The sequence below is a fragment of the Thunnus maccoyii genome, chromosome 2 (genome assembly GCF_910596095.1).
Source record: "Thunnus maccoyii chromosome 2, fThuMac1.1, whole genome shotgun sequence".
Taxonomy (NCBI): domain Eukaryota; kingdom Metazoa; phylum Chordata; class Actinopteri; order Scombriformes; family Scombridae; genus Thunnus; species Thunnus maccoyii.
The window spans coordinates 24,729,663-24,736,919 of record NC_056534.1 but is presented as its reverse complement, the minus strand read 5'-3'; the positions used below and the strand labels follow the sequence as shown (position 1 = coordinate 24,736,919).

The following is a 7,257-nucleotide window of genomic DNA, read 5'->3' as shown; positions in this document are numbered from 1 at the left end:
TCCAAGTGCCAAAAACTTTTGTCATGACTCTATCTCCATTATAATAAACATCATCTTTACTCCATTCACTTGTTCTTCCTGATTGAAATAATGATACTATTTGCTGTGTATTTGCTGAATGCAATTGTAAAATCATGCAAAGGAATGGGCATAGTAGAATTTTAATGGCCATTGTATGATACAATGGACCCTAATTGCCAATTATTCACTATTCAGAACAACATGATGAATTAATAGTTATAATTACTTGAGTGTAATTAAATGCGGTGAACTATGTGCAGCTGACTTCTGACTGTTGAAGATTGCACTTTTATTTGTGGGTCTTGGTTGACAGAAGGTCCATAAAGATCAGCTCATTGTAACTAGCAGCCACTAGTGAGTATATGTCTAGCCACTGGTATAGATGTCAGGGTTGCAGGTGATAGCTGCACCCATGGCCATGGAGGAGACAACAGATCACAGATTCAGAGACAGAGACCACAGATTCAAAAGCATGAAAAAATGGTTCTAAGTGGTGAATTTTAATTTCATACAGCACACTTCATTGAGCTAGTTTGTGCGGTTGGGGGTGTGCATGGGAAAGGGGGAAGCACAGCAGTGCTACCACCTGGGCCCCCTTTGAACCTCTCATCCTGGGGCTCAGCTTTAGAAACAGCTTTAAACATAGAATGAATGTCTTAATAAACAGCTTGTACCAAAGCATAAACAGGCATGGAATCGAAACCTAAAATGATCAATAAAAAACCTCTTGTGCTACAAACTACGTAGAGAGGATGATTTCCACCAGTTTGTACCAAAATCACCTTTACCTTTGTCATTGAAAACAGACTTAAGATTTGTCTCCAATACATAAAACCATATTAATATTGACATATACAGTGCTGATAGCAGTACTCAGTCTTTCCAAGTAATAAGCAATATGTTTTGAGTTTGATGGAATAATGAAAACCTCCTGGTGCCTGGGAGCAGCTACACAATCTCGCCCCTACCTCTTCACTCTCTTCTGTATGATCTCAACTTTCCCCTCATATCTTCCCCTCAGCTTAAACCCAGCATGCTTCAGGGTCCCCAGTTGCTCACTTGTATCTCCCGCACCATGATCCATGTGAAGCCAATAGCTATCGTTCACCCTCAGGGACTGCTGCTTGTGCCCTCAGCAACTGATTAGCATGGCGGCTTCCCACAGTACTGATATCTGTCCAGTCTCTCAGGAAGAGAAGGACATAAAAACAGCAGGGAGGGCGACCTCAGGCCCCTTACTCACCAACCAGCAGCCTCTCAAGGGCCTACTTCACCACCCCCAACCCCTCCCTGCACCATGATTTCTGAATTAATCAGAAGGCAGCAAGCTGTACTGTAGGAAGAGACTTGCTGCCGGCCCTGCAGGAAGATGAGCTTCATCTCTCTAACCACAACCAGACATTTACATGACAGGTTCAATGGGCATGACAGGAAAGAAGTGAGTCACTTACTTTGTTCAGTTCAGGTCGACAGTGAGTTCAGAAGGTGGATTACATCAATTAATGTTTCAAGAGACCTTGGAGTGATGCACATCAAGTTATTTTAGAAAACAATGTCTAACAATGAAGTTAAATTTTAAAAAGAAAGTTGAGTTGTACCCTGTTGTACCTCTAATTAAGTGGTAGATAGTACATCCATAAATTACTGTAATTTATATAACAATAATCCAGAATGGAGAGGAAAGTTAATGTTACAATACCAACACAACAGAATTTTTATCACAGCAGATTGGTCAAACAAGGTGTAAATAATAACATTACGTGTACTAATGAAAGGGGAGGTGGTACTGTGGATACTAGCTCTCATAAGACTGAAGCCAGTGTTGTGTTATTAGTAACAACTTTGTTTGACCAGTCAAAATGTCTTCAACAAGATGAGAAAGTGTTATGTACAGTATTCTGTACAAGTAACTAGGTTTCATACACTGTAACTGGATGATCTGTAAGTATTTAGAATGAAAGACTCTCAGTAGCACCATCTTTTATACCTTTAAATGTATATAATTTGTGCTTTTAGCTCTGAAGAACACCTGCTTATCTGTTTGAGGTTGCCTGTTTCTTTGCAAAAGGCTTTTTCAGGACATTTAAAGCAACCACTTCCCCCTGGTATCGTTACAGATTGCTACCCACATCACACGTATTCATTCTGCAACAGACATTGAATTCATTTAAGAGCCCTTCTTCTTAATACCCACATGTACGCTTTGACTTACTGATGTGTCTGATCCTGTTTAACCAACAGAGTGAGTAATATTGGTGTGTAAAAGGTTTGTGTTGAACCATTGTGTCTGCTTACCATGCTGCACTGACAGCAAACGACCACCTGTTGCATGTGTTGGCTATGTTTCAAACTTTACTGGACTTGTCAAACTGGAGAGTGCAAATTTGTGTTATATATAACGGATTTATTAATAAAAATATGTAACGGGAATATTTTAATCATAGGACTAGGTGCCATTATTAAAAAGAACCAGAGAGAACAAAACAAAAATGAGTGTTATTATATGCTTACAAGACAGTAAACAGAGACAGAGGATTACATTAATGAAAACACCACAGTTAATCTGACTGAGACATTTCCAAACTAATCATTTAAAGAAGATTTTCATATTTGATCACAATTTTCAAACTACCAGTGTACTTTTCACTTCAACACAGTTAGTCTCTGACTGTCCAGAGGTATGAGGGGCAGTATTAGCCATAATTTATTCTGGCCCTCTCACATACATACATTCTCTTTTGACATTCATGTAATTTTCTCTCACATTTCACACACACTTCTTAAAACTTTTAACATTCAAGCTGAGCTAACGAGCCTCATAACTGACATCGGCTTTTACTGTGCTTTTACTCTTTCTTTCACTCACTTATATTCTTTCTCTTACTTGCTTGGTTTTTCTCAGAATATGTTCCTGTGACACTACGTAGGTTGTTATCAGCACAAGCCTACTGTCATGAACAACTGTAATGGAACTGGAATTGGTCACTCAGTGGCTTTTCAGCACTTTAACATTTGAGATAAAATGGAACCTTTTGCTTGAAGGTTTAAGACCTATTGTAATAATAATAAGTGTACAACAGTCTCTTCTTCTGTATGTTCTTCTACACGCCTGTTTATATCTCACAAAAGTGTGCAAGGCTGCAGTGATCATTACAGAGTGCTGTGTTGATGAATGAACTATTTAAATTATTTGTCGTAGGGTTGCCCTATTACAGGCCTAATCAGTCAGTCAGATTTCTTCCCAAGACCATCAAAGTCTTTCTGTTGGCAAGGAGCTTTCAGTCATTACTGGAAAATGGTAGTCACACCCCAGGCATGAAAGAAATATTAAAAATGTTTTGGTCTGAAATAAGTATCACTAGATTAGAATAATAATAATGGCCAATTGGTAGCAGAACAATTTAACAGCAAGCTGACAAATGCACAGCCTGATATATTACTACTGCAAAGTTGTTACAGCTAGCTTACTAGCTAAACATGATGAAATCACAGGAGCAACATTTGCAATCATTTGGAGTCATGTTTGTGTCCACCTGGTGAATTCAAATCCAATATTCATTCTTCTTCTAGTACTGTTTTGGTCTCCACCAACTCCTGAGAACAATGTCTACATTTTAGCTGTTAAATGTTTGGCTTTCTTTCCTAGCTAGCAGCTAATTTGTCTTTGGTGTGGTGCTGGACAGGTAGCATACAGTGTTTATATCAGAGTTGTTCTTTTTTTTTTTTGCTGATAACAGCTAAACTACCTCTAGAAACAGGGTTACTGAAAGCAGTGAGTTTGAACCTTATTGTAAATATGTTGTAAAACCAAAACAATTAACTAAAAGAGGCTAAAAGACTAAGCAGAGCTACAGGAACTGCAAAGGTGAGTAATAATTCTCTGTGGTTCGTCACTGAGCAACCCCTTTCATTACACATAGCCATCCATTTGATTCATTGTTAATTCAAAAAAAAAATTTGATTAGTGGGGCTTTAAAGTCAATTAATTAAGTAGTTGGAGAAATCCTATGTTGACTCTGAATTTCTGTATGTGAAGAGGGCTGCAATTTCACTTGAATTTCACAAAACACATTCCTAACATGATTCCTATGGGAAGGCATTGCCCTCTGAGAGATTTGTAGGCAACCCCAAATAATTTCCCACTTTGTTTCTCTTGTCAATTTAAAGCCATCCATCTTGTCTTTTGTGTTTCTCCAGCTGAGATTGGTGTAGATGAGGATGGCTGAGCTGGTTTTGAAGTGGAGGGAGGGGAAGAATCAGGAAAGGGAGGGGATTCTGAATAAAAGAAAAGGCTTATCACGAAAGCTGATCAGCAAGGAGGAGTTTTGTGCTCTACTGACTTGCTGAGCACAGAATTGTCTTCAGTCATTGACTTTACATCTGTCTGGGAGTGAGGTGGCACTTTGCAAACAAATATGTTGTGGAGGTACAGATGTGTTACCATTTAAATAGCATAATCTATGACCCTTTAAAGGATATTGACATTCTGGCTCATCATTAAAGAAAGATGACTTCTGTCTTCTCAGATCCCCTTCACCAATTTGTCAGGTGTCAGCCCCTGCTCTTGTCACCCTCCCATATTTCACTCTTCATTCAACAATTACCTTTCTACCAGTCCTATGACAGAATGTCAATAGGTCTTTCTGGAGATGCTTACAAATTCAGCCCCAGCCTTACACATCCTACAAAAATGGAAAAAATGTCCTGTCCATGTCCTCTTCCCCCTTTACTCTTTTTCTTTTTAACCATCGCCTTTTGAATTTCAACCATGCTCCTACTTTTTCTCCTGTCAAAAAGTGTCATCATCAGCAGGTTTTCCTCAGAATTGTGTGAAGGCTCTAGTCATTTCTAAACACTTCACCGCTGTTCCCGCTGATTTATTCCACAGCAAGAGTTGCCCCACACATATTTCCCATGTGTGTGGCCTCTCCCTCCCAGCACCCATGTGCCATCCCGTCACTTGGATTGCTCTGCTTTTCTCTGCACCAAAACAGAGCAGACACTTAAACCTGACTGTAAATTTTGCCATGATGTACTGTAGTTGTACAAAAGATTTTGTGTCATTTCACTCTGTTTAACATTTCAGGGATTCTCAGTCTGTCTTATTCATGTTAGACTTTAATGTATGCAGCTGAAATAGATCTTACATGTTTGACTTTATGGCCTCTCTCATCTGTCTTCCTTTTTGTAGTCAGAGACAGGCTTGTTACTTTGATTTTCTCTGTTCACTAGGTAACCACTACGAAAGAGTTTGAAAATAAAAAAGGATTCTAAAAAGGGTTCTGCTTCACTTTGAACTGGTTATGCAATGAATAAAAACACATCACACAAGGATATGTGACAATACATCTGAAACTCTCATTAATGCCTTCAGAAATGTGTGTTATACTTACTGATTTTAAATTCTGATGCGGTTTTGTGTAATATCTGGTGCACAAACATAATAAAATGTCACACCCATGTGTTTAATTTAATGCAGTGGAATAACCATCTTTTCATGTTAATGTGTTGTATTCTCTCCCCTTTACCAACATTTCAAGGCATGTGTTAAATTATGCTAAATTCGATATCTTTATCTCTCAGTGGCCACCTGCTATTCATTTTAATGTGCATGCTGTGTTGTGAAGCGGCGCACAATGAATGCACTATGGATGCTCAGCTCCAACGATGTTTCGGTTAGTCTACCTCAATGAGGGATTCAACCCTCGCTCTTTGAAGTGTGAGCCTGCTCTTTGCCAAACCTTTGAGTTGGACATAGGAGAGAAAAAGCTTTTCTCTCTCGCTTTCTACTTTAATTACCTACAGAAGAACATGGTTTCCTTTCACTAAAGTCTCGTAGTTGTATATGTTGCAGTTGTTATATGAGGACCTTATCATAAAGGCTGGTGCCAATTAAGCCTTTTGAAGCCTATTCTTCATCCAAAGAGATCCTTAGCTATGTGTCTTTTGCCTTTCATCACCACTAAAAAGAATTCATTAACATTATAATAAATGCCAGGACTATATTTGGTAGCCTACATATACTCCTGATATATACATATATAATACTATATATATGTTACAGTGGGGTCCAAAAGTCCCATAAAAATGCTTCCCATGTTCATTAACACTAAATGACAAATGTTCATATAAAACTTCACACAACTTATACTGTATAAATATATATACATGTATGTGTGTGTGTGTGTGTGTGTGTGTGTGTGTATGTATATATATGTTTGTGTTGTTTTATTTTTTCTTGTGTGTACCTGACAAAATGTGAAATGACTCCATTTAAGTTCTCCCTTTAATACTGTGTGCCAACAACTCCACATGTGGCCCATTTGCAGTCCCTGTTGTTTCAACTGTTGTCAGCTGAAAAGTATCCCATCAACCCCCCATGAAGGAAAAAGGCTCTATCAGTCACAATCAGCTGTATGTGTGTGAGCAACTTCAGGGAGGATTTATAATTGTGCATCAAGAAGAAAAAGAAGTACTTTATTGATCCCTGTGGGGAAACTGATCCTCTTCATTTGGCCTATCCTATACACAAACACTAGGAGCAGTGGGCAGCTGCAGTGCAGCAAACGGGGATCATGTCCAGCTCTTTTTGTCAGTGCTGGTGGTCAGGGGCATGACATACATGTCTTTGATGGTGGGAGGAAACAGGAGCATCCGGCAGAAACCCGCAAACACATGGAGAACATGCAAAATCCATGCAGAAAGGCTCTGGGTCGGCCAGGGAAGGACCTTCTTGCACAGTGCTAACCACTGAGCCACCGTGCTGCCCCAAAAGATCAGGGGAGAGCGTGACCTCAGACCACCACTACCAGAAATTATGCAGTCGAGATTCCTACATTTCAGGAATTCTCGCAGGGGTCAGCACAACTGCAATGACTGAGCCTCGCCCTGGGCGAGTCACCTTCTTGATCATGGCATCTCCCCTGCCAGGTAAGTTATGGGGTTATCGGTTTGAGCTGTAGCAAAGGCACTTAGCTGAAATCTGAGGCTGAACTGAAACCTGTACTGTAGGTTTCTCATGGCATTAATATCAGCAGCTCTGAGTCACTAGGCATCCACACCAACGGCAAACACACATGCAAGGCAAGGTAAGGGTGCGCTGTGCATTGTTTTCAGTGGAAGTACATGCTCTCCTGAACAATTTGTCCTGAAGTGGTACAGCTCTGTATGAATATCAGTTTGATATTCACCAGGCGAACAGGCTGAATTGATCTTCGTTGTCTTAAAAGTGCAAGT

General features: G+C 39.6%; 1 non-coding gene across 1 annotated transcript; it reads right to left on the bottom strand.

Moving 5' to 3' along the window:
• Positions 1-6,798: 6,798 nt before the first annotated feature.
• LOC121888862 lies at positions 6,799-6,959 on the bottom strand. The gene has a single exon (XR_006093346.1). It is a non-coding gene; the product is annotated as a U1 spliceosomal RNA (small nuclear RNA).
• Positions 6,960-7,257: the final 298 nt, after the last annotated feature.